The sequence below is a fragment of the Bos grunniens genome, chromosome 26 (assembly GCF_055505025.1).
Source record: "Bos grunniens cultivar Pamir isolate PY7600 chromosome 26, Bosgru_T2T1.0, whole genome shotgun sequence".
In the NCBI taxonomy this organism is placed as follows: Eukaryota; Metazoa; Chordata; class Mammalia; order Artiodactyla; family Bovidae; genus Bos; species Bos grunniens.
In genome coordinates, this window is record NC_141190.1 from 30,939,589 (window position 1) to 30,960,304 (window position 20,716).

The window sequence follows — 20,716 nt, forward strand, 5'->3', positions numbered from 1 at the left end:
CACCAGCTCACTCACTCATGGTTGCCCATGAGTCTCTGCATATTCTTGTCTTGGGATACTTCTGTGTCCGTGGAAAGTAAATGACCAAGTGTACCATTTGAAGTCCTCCCCATTGGGAGGACTTCCTCTCTACACTCTCACAGAGCTATGCCAGAGTAGGGCTGCATGGGCAGCAGTTCGTTTTTGGCTCCAGGTATCAAGTGACTCACCTGTGAGGCCTTTTCCTCCTCTGTCGGCTGGTCATAAAGGACTTTCCCTTGTGCACGTAGATCCGGGCTGAGGGAGACACACTGGTGCAACAGTGATGGGTGACAAGCGGTCTCAGTCACCTGTTGGTACGGCTCACTTGTGAGTACTTGTGTTGCTTGTGCCCAGACCTGCCATACTACTCTCATCTTTCAGCGGACTGCTGGTGGACCAGCCTCAGCTTTTGACTTAGTGTGTCTAAGATAATCCAGTTCATGATGGACAGCTGCAGTAGAGACCATTTCTAAAATGGTCTCCCAAATGTCATATCCTAATCCTTGTAACTTGTGAATATGATAAGCTCTCCCTCCTGTGATGAGACCTGCATGTGCGTGTTTAGTCATGTCCTACTCTTTGTGACCCCATGGAACGTAGCCCACCAGTTTCCTCTGTCCATGGGATTTCCCAGGCAAGAATACTGGAGTGGGTTGCCATTTCCTCCTCCAGGGGATCTTCCTTGCTCAGGGATAGAACCCCTGTCTCCTGTGTCTCCTGCATTCCAGATGGATTCTTTACCACTGAGCCATTGGGGAAGCCCTTCTTCCATGGTTCTATTATGCTCTCCAGCACATTTAACCTTAAGATAAGAAGATTATCCAGGAGGGCCTAATTTAATCACATGAACCTTTCAAAGTGAGAGCTTTCTCTGGCTGGTGGCAAAAGAGGAAGCCAGAGATTTGAACTGACGGGGGAATTAGGTGCACTGTTGCTGGCTTGAAGAGGATGAGGGACACATTAGGAGGAATGCAGAGGCCTCAGGAGCTGAGAAAGGCCCTCAGTTGGTAGCCAACAAGAACAGTCCTACAACCACAAGGAACTGACTTTGGCCAACAACCTGAATGAGGTTGAAAGCAGATTCTTACTTTGAGCTTCCAGATAAGCACTTAGCCTGGTCAACAATTTGGTTTTGGCCTTGTGATTTGCTAAGCAGAGAACCCGTTTGAGCCATTCTGGACTTCTGACCTATATAACTAGGTTAATAAATGTGTATTCCCTTACACCATTATATTTATTTGATTTATATGATTTATTACACATCAATAAAAATATAATGCAGTGTCTCTGCCCACATGTGCTATGCTTAGTCATTCAGTCATGTCCAACTCTTTGGGACCGCTATGGACTGTAGCCTGTCAGGCTCCTCTACCCATGGGGATTCTCCAGGCAAGAATACTAGAGTAAATTGCCATGCCCTCCTCCAGGGGATCTTCCCAACCCAGGGATCGAACCCAGGTCTCCCACATTGCAGGTGGATTATTTACCATCTGAGCCACCAGGGAAGCCCAAGAATACTGGAGTGGCAAACCTATCCCTTCTCCATGGGATCTTCCTGACCCAGGAATCAAACCAGGATCTCCTGCATTGCAGGCGGATTCTCTACTGGCTGAGCTACCAGGGAAGCCCCCTCTGGCCACATAGCCACTTGTTATTCCATGGTCAGCAAGGTCAGAGATACTGTCTCTACCAGGGCCCAGCTATTTTTCCTATGTATATAATTCTCTGCTGCATTTGTCATGGCTTATTCCAGAACTCAGGTGTGTACATTGTGATTCTCCTGCTAGGGCTTGTAATGAATTCTACACAGCATCTTCTCCTTACAGAAGCCCCCAGAGGGCTTCTACAGACACCATAAGGTCTTCTGTATCACGTGGCCCAGGCAGCAGCCTGAACCTGACTGCAGAATCTGTTCCTAGTCGGAGCCTTGGTCAAAGCTGGCAGCCTTCTGTGTCACTTGACAGATGTGTCAGGGCAGTATCACAAGTGTGAAATAAATATTCTGCCTCCAGAACAGAAAGAGGTCAAGCAAGTGTTGTGTTTCCTTTTTGGTGGTGGATGATGCAAGATGCAATAATTTGTCTGTTGCTTTGAGAGGATGTCCTGGCAGGCTTCAGACCACCGGATCCTTATCAATTCACTACTGTGGCAGGTCCCTAAGTCTTTATAAGTTTTACTATCTCACCATTTGGACTGCAATACATTTCTCACTCATCTACTATTATTAATATGATATTATCAAAATAGAGGACTATTGAAATATCCTTCAGAATTTCCAGCTTGTCAAATTTCCTTTGGACTATTTTACAATGGATGACAGGAGAGTTAACTGAGTTCTGGGCATGACCATTGATGTATATGCCTGATGGCCCCATGTGAATGAAAACTACTTTTAAGAGTCCACATAGGTTATAATGGGCTTAGCCCGCCACGCTAAAAGTGGAACAATTAAAGCAGAAATTAATGAGTTTAAAAAGTAGAAAGACAGCAGAAATAGCAACCATATTCAAATGCTTGTTCTTTGAAAAATCAACAAAATATGTAAACTAATATTTACGCTAATAAATATCATTTATTATTTAAGCTTATTTAAGCTAATAAAGAAAAAGAAGCAAGGCCAAATTCACAAAAGAAATGACAGGAACAAAATAACCATGGAAAAGAGGAAATTTTCTAAAAATAAGGCTATTTTGCACAACTCTTTTTGAATAGAGCTGAAGATATAGATGAAATCAATAATTTCATAGAAAATACAATTTATCAAAATTGTCCATAAAAAAGATAAAAAGTTAAACAACACAATTCCCATAAAATAGCAGTTCTCATTATTGCTGGTCTCAGGACACTTTAATATTCTTAAAAAAATTTTGATGACATCTCAAGACCTTTTGTTTATGTGGGTTGTTTATCAGTATCTACTATATTAGACATTAAAAGTGAGACCACTGAAATAATATTTAAGAGACAAGCCTAATACATGTTAACATAAATAGCACTATTTTATGAAAAACAACTGTATTTTCCACCAAAAAAATTTAGTGAGTATAATGGTATTGTTTTACATTTTTGCAATTTTTTTTGTTTGGCTTAATCTAAGACAGCTGGATCCTTGTGTTGGCTTCTTTTTTTAAAATATTTTATTTATTTACTTATTTGTTTGTTTTTGGCTGTGCCGGGTCTTTGTTGCTGTGTGTGGATTTTCTCCAGTTGTGGCGAGCAGGGGCTACTCTCTAGCTGTCACGTGCAGGCTTTTCATTGCAGTGGCTTCTCTTGTTGCGGTGCACACACTCTAGGTGTGTGGGCTTCAGTAGTTGCAACTCCTGGGCTCTAGGACACAGGCTCAAGAGTTGTGGTGCACAAGCTTAGCTGCTCCATGGCATGTGGGATCTTTTCAGACTGCGATTAAACCCGTGTTTCCTCCATTGGCAGGCCAGTTCTTTACCACAGAGCCACCAGGGAAACCCCTCATGTTTGCTTCTTCATTCAGTATCTTGTTATATATTTGGACTGAAGAATATAAAGAAAATTTAGCTTCATGCAGATATTTAGTTGAAAGGAGAACTTTGCTGTCACCTTGAAAGGGTTTTATGGACCCTTGAGTGTCCTTCAGTCACTTATTTGAGAAACAGTTCCATAGAAGAAACAGAAAAAGTTATCCAAAATTCTGTCTCCCTTTCTCTCTCACACACACAGCATTAAGGTCACATGATTTACGGGAGAATTCTTCCAGTCCTTCAGAGACCAGATAATCCTAATGTTAGAGCCTAGAAAAAAAGAAAATTCCCCAACTCTTCCTCTGAAGTAAACACTGATACCTAAATGCAATAGACAAACAAAAAAGAAAATACATAAATAATTTTTACTTATAAAGATGCTTATAAAGATGTTTGAGATGCAAACATCTCAAAAAGCCAACAAATATTCTAGGAGTACATTCCAAACAATATACCATGATTAAGTGGGATTTATTTTGGGAACACAAAAATGGTTTGATATTATTCATTAATGTAATATGTAAACAGGTGGCTCAGTGGTAAAGAATCCACCTGCCAAGGCAGGAGGTGCAAGAGACGTGGGTTTGAGCCCCCAGTGGGGAAGATCCTCTGGAGAAAGAAATGGCCACCCATTCCAATATTCTTGCCTGGGCAATCTCATGGACAGAGGAGCCTGGTAGGCTACAGTCCATGGGGTTGCAAAGTGTTGGACACAACTTCATGACTGGGCATGGCTTCCCTGATAGCTCAGTTGGTAAAGAATCCTCTTGCAATGCAGGGGACCCCAGTTTGATTCCTGGGTCAGGAAGATCTGCTGGAGAAGAGATAAGCAACCCACTGTAGTATTATTGGGCTTCCCTTGTGGCTCAGCTGGTAAAGAATCCACCTGCAATGTGGGAGACCTGGGTTCAATCCCTGGGTTGGGGAGATACCCTGGAGAAAGGAAAGGCTACCCACTCCAGTGTTCTAGCCTGGAGAATTCCATATACTGTATAGTCCATGGGGTCCCAAAGAGTTGGACACGACTGAGTGACTTTCACTTTCATGCATGCAGAATGAAATTCAGCATTAAATTTAAATTTAATAAATTTAACATTTATTAAAAAATTAAATGAGTATTTATATACATACTGCAAATCTTTTGATAAAATTACTCATTCATGATCAAAACATTAATTAAACACAAGAATTAGTGAATTCATTTTGAAATAATAAATATATATGTATATTATACAATACACGTATATATTAGAAATGCATAATTCATTCCTAAAGTCAGAATCTTATTTAATAAATAAATACACAAGGTCAGGAACAAGGCAAGGATACCTAGCAAATCTACTACCATTTAACATGATATTGAAGATAATATAATTGGGGTTTAGTTGATTTACAATATTATATAAGTTTCAGGTATACAGCGTAGTGATTTAATTTTTAAAGGTTATAGTCCATTTATGGTTATTATAAAATATTGGCTATATTCTCTGTGCTTTACAGTATATCCTTGTAGCTTATTTATTTTAGTCTGTAGCAGTCTGTACCTCTTAATCTCCTACCCCATCTTGTCCCTTCCCCCTTTCCTTTCTCCATTAGTAACCATTAGTTTGTTCTCTGTACCTGTGAGTCTGTTTCTTTTTTGTTATATTCACTAGTCTGTTTTATTTTTATTTTTTAGATTCTACATATCAGTGGTATCATATAGTATTGGTGTCTTTGTCTGGCTTACTTCACCAAGCATAATACTCTCACAGTCCATCCATGTTGTTGTGATATTGGAGATTTTAATCAATGCAACCAGACAAGAGAAAACTATTAGAGGGATAAGAATTGAAAATGAGAAAATTAAAATATCTCTATTCATAGATAATATGATAGTATAGTTGGAAAATTCAAAAGTTTTAATGACAAATCTAATGCAAGCAAAACAATTCTATAAGAAATACATATAGTTGCACAATTTTAGATAAATAATATATAAATATTAAAATATGTTTATATAAGCAAAACTAGTTACAGGAGATAATAAAAGAGAAAAACCCTATTTTTTAAATAAGGTATATACAGTTCTTATCTTTTATAATAAATATTTTTATTGAAGTATAGTAGATTATAATATTGTGTTAATTTCTGCTATGATTCAGATTGTACATATATATACATTCTCTTTTTTAATATTTTCCATCATGATTAATCACAGGATATTAAATATAGTTTCCTGCACTATACAGCAGAACCTTCTTGTTTACCCATCCTATTTATAAAAGCCTGTATCTACTAACCCTAACATCCCACTCCATCCCTTCCCCAACCCCCTCCTCTTGGCAACCATCCATTTGTTCTCTATGTCAAGATCCCGTTTCTGTTTCATAGATAGGTTCCTGTGTGCTATGTTTTAGATTCATATACAGGTGATTTCATGTGGTACAGAAACAAAAACCCACATAAAATATTTAGGAATAAACCAACAAATATACGTGAACTATGTGGAAATTCTAACACAATCTGTTATATGAAGTTTTTACCTAATATTTCAGCATTAGACATCTAGAAAATGAGTTACATGGTCATAAATAAGAAAACAGGCAGGCTTATAATAGGTAAAAGTTTTAATGGCAAAACTAACACAAGCAAAGCAATTCCATAAGAAGTACGTATAAATGCACAATTTTAGATAGATAAGTAACATATGAATATGCAAAAATGTTTGTATTTAAATAAACAATAACCAGTTACAGGAGATAATGAAAGAAAATAACCCTATTTTCTTAAATGAGGTATATACAATTCTTTATTTCATTATTTTTAATCAATATTTTTAATAGAAGTATAGTTGATTTACAATTCTTTTGTAAAGAATTCTTTTTTTTAATATTTTCCATATTTTATACGCAGGCTCGGCTCTGAAAGTAGCCCCCTATGTGAGACATTTTGAATCCCTAGGTTATAACAAGTCCATGAATCAGGAGGTGGTGTCTAGCCTCCAGAGAGGGGCTATGGCTGCACTTTGTGCCTTCGCTGGTTATCTGTCTGGCTCCAGGTCTCTTGTGCCTCTGGGCTGTAAGACTGGCATCTGGTGTCAATGTGGTGATTTTGTTTGGTTCTGTCCTCTCTTCTGGTATCACTTTTTGTAATAAAACTTCTGTTTGATCTTCTGGAGAGTTGTTTTATTTGCTACAGCTAAAATCACCAAAGGGTTTCCCTTGTGGCTCAGCTGATAAAGAATCCACATGCAAGATGGGAGACCTGGGTTCAATCCCTGGGTTGGGAAGATCCCCTGGAGACGGGAATGGCAACCCACTCCAGTATTCTGGCCTGGAGAATTTAATGGACTGTATAGTCCATGGTCCTCCTGGCCACCGCCCCTGGCCTCGGTCGTGCGGTTGCTCCTCCCCGCCGCCGCCCTTGGCCTCGGGCTTAGGGGCGTGGGGTAGCTCCTCCCGGCCGCCGCCCCTGACCTCGGACGTGGGTTAACTCCTCTTGGCCACCGCCCTTCGGGCATGGGGTCCTCCTGGCTTCTGCCCCTGACCTCGGACGTGGGGGTGGCTCCTCTCGGCCGTGCTATGACGCGCCATGTCGCAGCCGCCTGCGCTATGGCGCGCGTGTCGCAATCACTGACCTAGAGCCAGACATCCTGGAATGTGAAGTCAAATGGGCCTTAGAAAGCATCACTACAACCAAAGCTAGTAGAGGTGATGGAATTCCAGTTGAGCTATTCCAAATCCTGAAAGATGATGCTGTGAAAGTGCTGCACTCAATATGCCAGCAAATTTGGAAAACTCAGCAGTGGCCACAGGACTGGAAAAGGTCAGTTTTCATTCCAATCCCAAAGAAAGGCAACGCCAAAGAATGCTCAAACTACCGCACAATTGCACTCATCGCACACGCTAGTAAAGTCATGCTCAAAATTCTCCAAGCCAGGCTTCAGCAATATGTGAACTGTGAACTTCCTAATGTTCAAACTGCTTTTAGAAAAGGCAGAGGAACCAGAGATCAAATTGCCAACATCCGCTGGATCATAGAAAAAGCAAGAGAGTTCCAGAAAAACATCTATTTCTGCTTTATTGACTATGCCAAAGCCTTTGTGTGGATCACAATAAACTGTGGAAAATTCTGAAAGAGATGGGAATACCAGACCACCTGATCTGCCTCTTGAGAAATTTGTATGCAGGTCAGGAAGCGACAGTTAGAACTGGACATGGAACAACAGACTCGTTCCAAATAGGAAAAGGAGTTTGTCAAGGCTGTATATTGTCACCCTGTTTATTTAACTTATATGCAGAGTACATCATGAGAAACGCTGGACTAGAAGAAACACAAACTGGAATCAAGATTTCCGGGAGAAATATCAATAAGCTCAAATATGCAGATGACACCACCCTTATGGCAGAAAGTGAAGAGGAACTCAAAAGCCTCTCGATGAAAGTGAAAGTGGAGAGTGAAAAAGTTGGCTTAAAGCTCAACATTCAGAAAACGAAGATCATGGCATCCGGTCCCACCACTTCATGGGAAATAGATGGGGAAACAGTGTCAGACTTTATTTTTCTGGGCTCCAAAATCACTACAGATGGTGACTGTAGCCATGAAATTAAAAGACACTTGTTCCTTGGAAGGAAAGTCATGACCAACCTAGATAGCATGTTCAAAAGCAGAGACATTACTTTGCCAACAAAGGTTCGTCTAGTCAAGACTATGGTTTTTCCTGTGGTCATGTATGGATGTGAGAGTTGGACTGTGAAGAAGGCTGAGCGCCAAAGAATTGATGCTTTTGAACTGTGGTGTTGGAGAAGACTCTTGAGAGTCCCTCGGACTGCAAGGAGATCCAACCAGTCCATTCTAAAGGAGATGAGCCCTGGGATTTCTTTGGAAGGAATGATGCTGAAGCTGAAACTCCAGTACTTTGGCCACCTCATGCGAAGAGTTGATTCATTGGAAAAGACTCTGATGCTGGGAGGGATTGGGGGCAGGAGGAGAAGGGGATGACAGAGGATGAGATGGCTGGATGGCATCACTGACTCGATGGACGTGAGTCTGAGTGAACTCCGGGAGTTTGTGATGGACAGGGAGGCCTGGCGTGCTGCAATTCATGGGGTCACAAAGAGTCGGACACAACTGAGCGACTGATCTGATCTGATCTGATAGTCCATGGGGTCGCAGAGAGTCAGACACGACTGAACGACTTGCACTTCACTTCAAAATCACCAAAACCTGAGGAAAACTTTAAAATACTCCCAAAAGGCTTGAAAGGAGATTTGAACAAAGCAAGAGACCTCCCTTGTTCTCTGACAGGACCCCTCAACATCATAAAGTTCTAATTCTCCTGAAGTTAATATATAATCTTAACACAATCATAATAAAAATACCACATTCTTTTCTGGAGGAGTCAACTCTGAAAATCATGTAGAAAAATAAGCATGCAAGAATAGCCATAAACTCCCCCAAAGAAGAGCTATGAGAAGAGACTAGGCTTGTCAAATAGTAAATGATATTCTAAAGGATCTATAATTAAAACTGGTAAATGAATAGACAGACTATTAGAATAAAATAGCAAGTCCAGGAATAGATCTAAGGCACATGGGAATTTAGCATATGATAAAGATAATATCTCAAATCACCAAGGAAAGCTGGCTCTTTTAATAAGTGGTGTGGGAGCAACTGGATGGACATTTGGAGATGGATAAAATTGGATCAACGCCTTACACTGTACACCAGAATAAACTCCAAGTGGATCAGAGGTCTGAGTGTAAAAAATAAAATGACACAGGTCATTTTATTTTATTAGAAGAAGACATAATTTAAAGGATTAAAATATTTTATTAGAAGAAAACACAATTTAAAAGATTATTTCAGCGTGGAGAAATTTGTCTAACTCTGTCTCAAAATCCAGACATAGCAATAACAGCAGATTGATGAATTTTTCTACGTAAAAATAAAGCAATGTTAGCATGACAAAACTATAAACAAAAATCAAAAGACAAATAATCTAGGAGGAAATATGTGTCACTCAGAGATAAAGATATAATTTTCCTAATACATGAAGATGACCTAAAATTCTAGGGTGGGAGGGGGAGATGAAAAACCCAATATAAAAATGAGCAAAAGAGACAGTTTATCAAAAGAAGTATACACTGTTTCTGAAATACCTTTTGTGAAAGAAAGGGAAATAAGAATAAGTGTATATAATAAACACACATACGCTAGAAAGAGAGGGGAGGAAGGGAGCAGGAGAGGAGAGAAAAGAAAGGAGAGAGAGGAGACAGGATATGTTCTTTCACTACAAAAGACATCAATCAACAAATGTAGAAGGAATGATTCAATTAGAAAACCTTCATTTATAACAGCTTCTGGCAAGGATCATCGATGGATGCTAAAACTATTGGGTGAATGACTATTGGTGACCAGGGCACTTACATAGTCTCAAATTGTCAGCCCAAAGAATTTCTAAGCACAAAGGGAAAGAGACCACAAGACCTGCTTTAACCAAGCTGGACCACTTAGAATCACTAATAATGGAACAATCTGACAAAATGGGCCTCTGGTGTGAGGAATGGAAAATATACGCCACATGCAGTCTTCTTGCTAAAAAATCTTAACCTGAATCTAGTAATGAGAAAGTGGTAAGACAAATTCAGTATATAGAAAATGAATTCTACAGATCAGTTCACCTGGATTCTAAATATATCAATGTTGTGAATGACCCCCGCAAAAAAGAGGTGTGGAGATTGTTCTAGGGTAAGCAGGATAAAGAGAATAACAAATAAATACAATGCAAAATGTTTTGGTTGAACCTTAGATCTAAACAAAAAAAAACAAGTATAAGGGACATTATTTAGATGACTGGGGATATTTGCATATGAACTGAAAATTATATATTATTGTATCGACATTATATTTCTTGGGTGTCTTATTGATACTGTGGTTATAGAGAAGAATGTCTTGTTCTTTGGCAATACTTGATATTTAGAAGTGAACTCATGCTGTCTATCACTTATTTTTAACTAGCTCAGCAACAACAAAAATACTAGATAATTATCTGGATCCTTGAAGCTTAATATGCAACATCCATTTTAAAAAGTCTTGCTTGGGAGTTCCCTGGTTGCCTAGGGGTTAGGATTCCAAGCTTTCACTGCCATGGCCCAAGTTCAATCCCTGGTCTAGGAACTGAGATACTACGAACTGCATGGTACAGCCCCCAAAAAAACCCCAAAACAAAAAAATCTGCTGCTTTAATAATGATTTTCACGACACACCCTTAAAAACCTAAATCCCAATTGTTGGGGGTCTGTGCTGAAGGTTTTAGGGACGCTCGATTATAAAAATCATCCTAGATGAAATAGTTCTTCAGGCAGTGAACACCCAGAAATGGAGTGGTTGTAACTTATCAAAGGTTATAGACAGTAAAAAAAGACTACAACATGGAGAAAGAATGCAGCCTTATAATGTAGCCTTAGACTATGTGAAATTTTTTTCTTTTACTTTTAAGGAACACTTTTATTATAGGTATAACATATATGGAGAAAGAGACACAAATCATAAATATTTAGCTTATTGAATTTCTCCAAAGTGAATACATCCATGAAAATGTTAATCGCTCAGTTGTGCCCAACTCTTTGTGACCACATGGACTGTAGCCCACCAGTGTCCTCTGTCCATGGAATTCTCCAGGCAAGAATACTAGAGTGGATTGCCATTCCCTTCTCCAGGGGATCTTCCCCACCCAGGGATTGAAGCCCAATCTCCTGCATTGTAGGCAGATTGTTTACCATCTGAGCCAACAGGGAAGCCCAAACCACCACCCAGATCAAAACACAGAATATCCAACAGCTCAGAAGCCTCTCCAGGGCTAAGATTTAAAACTCCAATTGAGCACTCCGTGGATGCTTTTTTCCACCATTTATTAGGAATACATATTTATTTCATTTTTAAAAGCAGACATTCCTCTGAGTCAGACACCCTGCAATCAGTGCATGTTGCACTTCCCATCAGCATGTCCTTCATTCTCGGTGGGCACTTGCTCTACCATAGGCTGTTCCTATGCTAACATTCTTTTCAGTTAAAGAATAGACGTTTGTCAGGCTTTCACAGTACAGCGTCCATCTGTTCCTGGCACTCTCAGATTTTCCACTAGGGGAATCACAGGCTCTGCAATTTTCAATCTGCCTGCTTCAGGTGGAGTGCATGGGGCATCTGGCACCAGGGGTCAGCATGAGGCTCTGGCTCAGCCAGTGAGATTATCACATTTTCTGGCTGTAGATTGGTTCACAAATAGGCACAGGACTCAATCAGAGCCAAAGAAATGTAATAAGGATTTTGTTAGGGTGATTGGGAGGGGCATACTCACTCTTCTAAGACTTGTACCTAGAGGGAGTGTTGATGTGGAAATGCTGAGAGCCATTTGCCTCAATGGATAAGGTGGATGACCCCAGCCTCAGAATCTCCGTGGAGTTGGTTGAGGTCTCCACTGAGACTTTTTCAGAGCCTGGTATCTCTTTCGGCCCAATTCTGCTTCCTTCTATTCTCTTCCACTTTATTGATCAGCCATGAGCGGCCCCAAATAAAGCTGCTATAGCCTGTCTCAGAGTCTGCTTCCCAGGGAACTTTGGCAGGCATGGTGCCAAGCACTTACATTCATCACACAGATGAATTCTGAAGGCACCCTGTGCGTTACACACAGTGCCGTCACTCTCAGTCTATGAACTTCATTTTAGAGGTGAGGAAACTGAAGCATACACAGGTTAGGTAACTTACCCAAGGTCACACAGCTATTAATTGACAGCATCAGGATTCAAGATCTGGTCTGTCTGATTTTAATGGCCACGCCCCTAATGATACAAACAAGCCAATGGCAGAACTAAAAAAAAAAAAAACTACTCTAGATTTCCAGATCTTCATAGCCAACGTTCTTGTGCTGGGCTTCCCTGGTGTTCAGTGGTTAAGAAGATGCTTTGCAATGCAGAAGACTGGTTCCATCCTTGGTCCGGGAAGACTCTACATGCCGTGGGGCAGCTAAGCCCATGCATCACAACTACAGAGCCTGAGCTCTGCGGCCTGCGCGCTGCAATGACTGAGCCCATGTGCAGCAGCTACTGAAATCCGCATGGTCTAGAGCCCGTACTCCACCAGAAAAGTCACCACAATGAGAACCCCATGCACTGCAACTAGAGAGTAGCCCCTACTCTCCACGACTAGAGAAAGCCCTTGTGCAGCAGTGAAGACCCAGCGCAGCCAAAACACAAAACAAAACATCTTTGGGCTGAATCAAGGAAACAACTATACATTCTACATGGGCAGATCTCCATGTTTGAGGATGAAAGGGCAGTTTGGAGAGGCATGCCCAGTCCCTGCATACCAAGATACCTGATATAGTCACGAGAACAAGGCACGACATGTGAAAACCTAAACCACAAACCAGTAAAAAGGGATCACTTTATCAAATAAAAAGTACACACAATTTACCGGGGAGTACACGATCAGCTGCTAAGTGAGATGCACAGTCCAGCAGTGCGATACATGCTCCACGAAGGGAGACATTCCGGGGCTGGAAGGTGCTCCCAGGATGGAGGTGGGCTCAGTTAGGCAGGGCACAGAGGGAGAAAGGCAGACAAGAAGAGACTCAGGGGGACAGAACACATAAGATGCTTTTCCAGGGAAAGAATTAGACTAGCCTGGCCAGATTTAAGTGTCGAAGGAGTTGAGCCTGGAGGCTGGACCACAGAGAGGCTGTGAAGGCTTTTGGGTGGGAGAGTCCTTCCTTCTTGGACCATGGAACTTGTCTCTGGCTCTTCTCTGCTTGGTTCAAACATTGTTTCTCACTTGGTTCAAATATCTTGCCTTCCTTGGTGGCCTCTCGGGCTGGAGGATAAGGTGGGGAGCCCCCAAGGACCCTCTAGCTGGGCATCTCTTCACCTGGCTTTCTGGGCCCACAGTTCCTCCCACGTCCCCAGTCCCTTTCCTCCCCGTATTACTCTCCTCCTGGCTGCTGTAACAAAGCACTGCAAACTAGATGGCTTAAGACAACAGAAATGGATCCTCTCAGAATGCTAGAGGCCAGAGTCAGAAATCTAGGTGTCAGCAGGGCCATCTGAGCCTCTGGGGAATCCTTCCTCCCATCTTCTTGGCTCCTGGTGGAGTTCCCAGCCTTGCAACTGCATCATGCCAGTCTCTGCCTCTGTCGTCACAGGGCATTCTCCCTGCGGAATCGATGTCTCAATTTCCCTGTTCTTGTAAGACATCGGTCACACTGGATCAGAGCCCACTCTAACAACTGCATCTTAACTTGAGGACATCTGCAAAAACCATTTCCAAATAAGGTCACATTCACAGATATCAGGGGCTAGGACTTCAACAGATCTTTTTAGAGGACACATTTCAACCCACAACACGACCTTAGACCTTTTAGACGTGCTGCTTTACTCCTTGCTGGGGAGAGTGGAGGAGAGTGAAGCAGACATATGTTAACAACCCTCCTTCTCCCAAACGAACCCTAACTGGCTTTCTTTAGGATTCTTTAAATCATCAGAGTGAAGTTTCTGGGGGAAATATACCAAGGAACAGGCACTCCTCCAGCAAGTTCCACCTGCCACGAATTCCCACCCCCCAAACCAAACCCAAACATACCTTTCACTTCCACACCCCCTCCTCTTGTGGGCATCCTGCTCTCACCGGATTTGTGTTACCTGTTACAGAGAGTAGGTCATCATTCCAGCCTCTGGGACTGAGAAGAGACTCTGGGCCAACCTTGGGTTCATCCTCACAACAACAGAAAGGAAATGATTGTTATCCCATTTCATGGATGAGGAAACTGAGGGCAGAGAGCTCACAAAGCAAGCCCAACGTCATGAGGCTGGCAAGGGCAACCCAGGTCTGTGAATCTCTTTTCCAATGTGTTCTTCTGACAGTACCCACTTTTCCCCAGTTTTCCTTCCAGATGGTTCTTATGATTACATCCTTTTTCCCTGGGACTTTTACATGCAGGAGGTGACAGACATCCTGGACTCAGAGCACCCCTCTCTCTTTCAAGAGCAGTCTATGGATTATGATTGTTGATTCTCCATTGGGAAGCCCGGTAATCATAATATTAAAAGCAGCTAACAACAGCTTGCTGACCTCAATCATATGCCTATCTGAAGTGCTTTAAGAAAATAATCAGCTTTATAGAGGTATAATTGACACATAAAAGGGTAAGATATTTAAAGTACATATTGTGGTGGTTTGATATACATATTCATTGTGAAGGAGTTCCTGCCACCTAGTTAATTAACACGTCCATCACCTCACATATTTATCTTGTGGGTGAGTACACGGAAGTTCTACTCTCAGCAAATTTCAATTATACAACACATTGTTATCAACTACAGTCACTATGTTTACATTAGATCCATAGACCTATTTATCTCTGAGCTGAAAGTTTGTACTCTTTTACCAACATCCCAAGTGCCTTACACTTAATCCTAACAATTACTTTATGATGGGGGCACTATTGACCCCATTTTTCAGATGGAAACACTGAGGCTCCCATCTGAAGGGAGCACAGAGAGGTAAAGTAGCCTAAAGTCATGCAGCTAACTGATCATGGGGCTGGGCTTCTAATCCAGCTCTTCTGACTCCAGAGTCTACACTGAGAGGGGGCTGGGCAGGACATCCGGCATCAGGTGACCCTGGGATGATCAAAGGTACCACATCGGGGAGTGGCACCAGTTTCCTCACTCAAGCCAGCTGCATGGGTGCCCACTCAGTGAGGTCAGCACATCACAGGCTCTCACTGTTCCTGGCGTCACGCTGGCATGCAGAGGCCTCCGGTGTTGCCTTCCATAATGGTCACCTGATCTCCGCGCTGGTGGGCAAACAGCCTGAGATGTTTATTCCCTGCAGACCAACTGGCCTGACAGCCCTGGTGATAAGGGAAGACAGAGCAGGCGACTAGGGGGAAGGGCTTGATAAAGGAATCCCCTGCCTCTAAGAAGTGCTGTTTGGCTTGGCTGGGGCCCCGAGTCACACTAGCAGCCTCTGAATGACAGTGACATTCCCCAGGGATTAAGCTTGCAGTGTAGAAGCTGGGTCTCCACGGGGGGTGCGGAGCCCCATGGAACTTAAATCACGCAATTAGCCACCAGCTAACGTTTCTCCCACATTCGCTTCATACCTCCGTCACTTCCCATCCCCCCTCCAAGAAAATTCAGCTGCAACTTGTTTTATGACACCCCTTATTGTACCCTGCTGCTTTGCTTTCTCTTGGTAATAGCAAAAGAGATGAAGCCATTCTCTCCTTCAAAACAAAGCTCAAAATTTTTCTTTTCCTGGAAGCCAGACCCAGGTAACTCTGCCCTATAATACCATGAGCCCCCTAGGATTCTAACTCAATCCTCTGTTGGTTTGTGGCCAGGTCCTGAGCAAGTGCTGGAACGGCAGAGCTCAAGCCACCTGGGCTTGGAGTTGTGATGCTTTTAGAGGAGGCAAAGATGTTGATTTCACCCCTGGTTTGGGATGACTGCTTTTCTGTTCAGGAACATTGGATACACCTAGAGGTCCAGAACTCAGATTTTCTGACTCCCAGTCAACTGTTCCTTTGATTATAATACAAGACTTGCACGGCTCATCAGAGGACAAGGAGCCTGGCTGGTAAATCCACCACCAGAGAGACAGTGGCTAAGCCTTACCCGGCAGCCAATGAGGGACATTCTGCATGAGTTGTTAGGCAGAAAAGAACCATATGGGTCATGTCCTCACTTTTCCTCAGCTAGAGTTCCCTGACTGTCGCCTTCACATTCAAATGTGCATCCAGTTCCATGAGTAACCATATTATTTTTAAACAGCATCCTTCAGCCGCTGCCTCTCTGGCATTTTCAGAGAGGTGATCCTTTCCAAAGCTAGCACAGGATTTTATTTTATGATTGTTTTAAGACACATGCAGGGATTCCATGAAGTTTGAGTAAAAGATTAGGGTGTAGCTCTGAAAGAGGAGCCAGCAAACAGATAAAGCTGACCTCAGGGGGGATGGAAAAAAGAAGCCAGGTTTGGTGGAGAGATGGGAAACCAAAGCATGAGGTACTGGAGATAGCAGAGAGGTCAAACCAGCCATCATTTAGCAGAGGAATATCTGGTCTTAAAAGCCCCATTATACCAAGAAACATCATTGCCACCATGTTGGAATAGTTAAAAGCCCTGTTCTAGGAGGAATGGAGACTGGCATTAGATGTGCAGTTCTTCCACAAAGTAGCTGTCAAGTGGCTGAACTTCTTTGAGTCTTGGTTTTCTTATCTGTAAAATGGGCATAAACACAGCCAACTAACAAGGAAGTTGTGAGGATTAAATGAGAAACATTATGTGCTCAAGACAGCTTGACATAGAGTAATACTAAAGAAATGATAACTGTTTATTAACACCCAGATAACAGTTAATATGTTATAGCTAATGTTGATAGGTTGCTTATATGATTATCAAACTAATAGACTGTATCAAAATGACTGTTGGGAATTAATGAATTAATTATTCAGTTGTCTCTATTGGGGTTGTTAGGATAACAAAAGACTACTCTGGACAATGCATGGTTCAAGGCGTTTCTCCTTCAATCTTCCAGATGATGTTTTGCTTAAAAAAAAATCCTATTTGTGTGCTAAGTGCTGTTAAGAAAGACTAGTTGAAGAGGGAAAGAACGGCTTTGTTGTTAGTGATCAGTAATAAAAAACAATACATGTTTATAGTAAAAAATTTCAAACAGTACATATACTTCAATAAAATTTTATTTCAAATATTCAAATGTAAGAGAGTTCCTGCCCTATCCCAACTTCCAGAAGTAATTACTGTTAGTAATTAGTTACTTGCATACTTTTCTAGAAGTGTTTTATACTCTTTGGTTTTATACAGATTTAATTATACTGCACTACTGCTGAGGAACTTGCATTTTCTCCTTAGTGATACATCTTGGAAATTTGGAGAAGGAAATGGCAACCCACTCCAGTCTTCTTGCCTGGAGAATCCCAGGGACGGGGGAGCCTGGTGGCTGCCGTCTATGGGGTCGCACAGAGTCGGACACGACTGAAATGACTTAGCATAGCATAGCGTAGTGCATACAGACCTAGCCCGTGTTTTTTCAGGGCTGCATTGTATTCCTTTCCAGGCAGGGACCATCCATTTGTAACCAGGCCCCCTTTGGCACCCCACTCCAGTATTCTTGCCTGGAAAATCCCATGGATGGAGGAGCCTGGTAGGCTGCAGCCCATGGGGTTGTGAAGAGTAGGACATGACTGAGCAACTTCACTTTCACTTTTCACTTTCATGCATTGGAGAAGGAAATGGCAACCCACTCCAGTGTTCTTGCCTGGAGAATCCCAGGGATGGGGGAGCCTGATGGGCTGCCGTCTACGGGGTCGCACAGAGTCGGACACGACTGAAGTGACTTAGCAGTAGCAGTAGCAGTGATTGTTTCTGGTTTTTGTTGTTACAATGCCACAATCAACTTCCTTGCACATGGAACTTGGGTTGTTGCTATAAATAAACCTACCTATAGGATAAATTCCTAGAAGGATAACTACTGAGTCAGTTTCCTTTGTTGTAATTGTAACAGACAGTACCAACTCACTTCCAAAGAGGCTGTAGCAACTGACACTTTCATCCACAGTATATGAGAATATTTGCAGTCCTGTATTTTTACCAGCTCTATTTATTATCAAACTTTACAACCTAAGTAAACTGTTTTTTTTTTTTAATAGTAATTACACATAGGGAAAAACAATACATATTAAACGATTTCATCTGTGGAGCTGAATGCTCACAATCACCTTGAACAGAGGACAGCGAGTTGCAGGGAGTCAGACCAGGGTATGAACTTCAACTCCACTATGTATTATCCTTGTGACCTTGGAGAGGTTCATCAAGCTTCTCTGTCTGCAAACTGGTGATAATTAGAGAAATTAGGCATGAGAAAGCTCCTAGAACCACTGTCTGGAACCCAGTAAACATTTATTAACATTACAGAACAAACCAGTGTGCCAGAATCCCTGGCAAGTTTGAGAATGACAGAGACCTGGTTTCTATTTTTTGTTCCTTTCTACTATCCCCCGCTAGGCTTCTTAATTTCTTTAAATTTTCTCACTTATGTCAATTTGGACCTTGCCTGATAATTTACTGATTAGATAAATATGAGTGGCAGAGTTGAATCACAATGCAGGGGGTATTTTACATTCACTAGAAGATGCAGGCAGTTATCACAGCAAAAGACTAGGTGGCTTCTCGGGTCTCTGTGTGCCACTGAAGCAGTGGGTGAGGTTTGGGGTCCGATCGGTCTAACTGCAGTTCTGCTTCTGCAGCTTAAAAGGCAGGTGACCTGAGGCAAATTCTTTTAGCCCTCTAGCCTCACTTTCAATTATAAAACATGGGTCAGTAACATGGAAACTTACAATACTATATGTAAAATAGATAGCCAACGGGAATTTGCTGTATGGCTCAGGGAACTCTGACAGAGGCTCCTTATCAACCTAGAGGGGTGGGATGGTGAGGGAGATGGGAGGGAGGTTCAAAAGGAAGGGGATATATGTATATCTATGGCTGATTCATGTTGAGTTTGACAGAAAACAGCAAAGTTCTGTAAAGCAGTTATCCTTCAATTAAAAAACAAATAAAAACATGGGCAGCTACCTCATGGGATTATTATGAATATGAAGTAAGTAATAATCTATGAAAGCATTTAACAGCTGACTCCCATGTAGTCATGTATGGATGTGAGAGCTGGACCATAAAGAAAACTGAGGGCCAAAGAACTGATGCTCTTAAACTGTGGTGTTGGAGAAGACTTTTGAGAGTCCCTTGGACAGCAAAGAGATCAAACTGTTGCAGGACAATCCCAAAGGAAATCAACCCTGAATATTCACTGGAAGGACTGATGCTGAAGCTCCAGTACTTTGGCCACCTGATGGAAAGAGCCAACTCATCGGAAAGTTGACAGAGGATGAGATGGTTGGATGGCATCACCGACTCAACGGACTTGAGTTTGAGGAAGCTCCGGGAGATGGTGAAGGACAAGGAAGCCTGTTGTGCTGCAGTCCATGGGGTCACAAAGAGTCAGACACGACTGAGCGACTGAACAACAACAATAACGTATGAAATGTTCAATATATTCATAGACAGCAAAAGCCTCACTGACCTCAGTTTCCTGGTATGTCAGCAGGGACAGAGCGCTTCTGCAGAGTGGAACAGAGATGTTACCAACCCCTCCCCTTTTCCCATTTGTCAAGTCAGGTGACCCCTACAGCCTTTCCCTCAGGTCAGTAACCGCAAGCACATCCCGGTGTGGTGGGGGTGGTGAGGACGCAGGGCAGACAAAGGCAAACCTACTAAAGGATTCCTGAACGGCTGCAACCCCATCCCGGGAGCTTTCTCATTTTTTCCTGGAAAGGAGTGAAATGACATTACGTTAATAAATATTTTTCACTGGACTTGCTTAATACGCTGAACACCTGACTTGCAAAATGGAAAGTCTCGTTCGTTGTTATCCTGGACAATATTTTGAGGGGATCTGAGGTAGGACCAGAACTAGCTTTAGGTTTTTGCTGCAGTGCTTCCCTCTCCCTTCACATCTGCTTCAAGTTTCAGTTCTTACGTAACACATACGTTGCAAATATTCAGCTACACTCACAGAAATGGGGCTTCTTAAAAACACCTTGTGTATTATTAATTTTCTCCATTTGGGGGGAAATTTTCAACTTACAGAAAGGATGGAAGAAAAGTCTAATAAATACCCTAGATGTATCCACTGTTATTTTGTCACAAAAGCTAATACCTTATTTTTGAGATACAGAGAGCTGCATTTGTATAATATGAATTTCCTCTCCTCCCTCTCTCCCTTCCTTTTATCCTTCCTCCCTTCTTCCCTCCCTCCTTTCTTTCCTTCCTTTATGTTTCTGCCAGGAAAAACGTTATGAGGATGGATTAAGTTATATCAATATTATGATTTCCAGGCACTCGGCTTCCTAGAGTTTGAGATCTATTGTTCTACTCGGTTGTAAGGTTGGAAGATAAAGAATCACTTTTGTGATAACTGCCAGACTGAATATCTCTTGTACCAATTACGCATCAATTATGCAGGATACATTATCTCTAATCCTAACAGTGACTCTGCAAGTCAGGGTCTCATCACTGCCGCTTTACATATTTGGTAACTGACGCTCAGAGAGACTGAGTCAGTCAACCTCTCTGGTAAAAAGTGA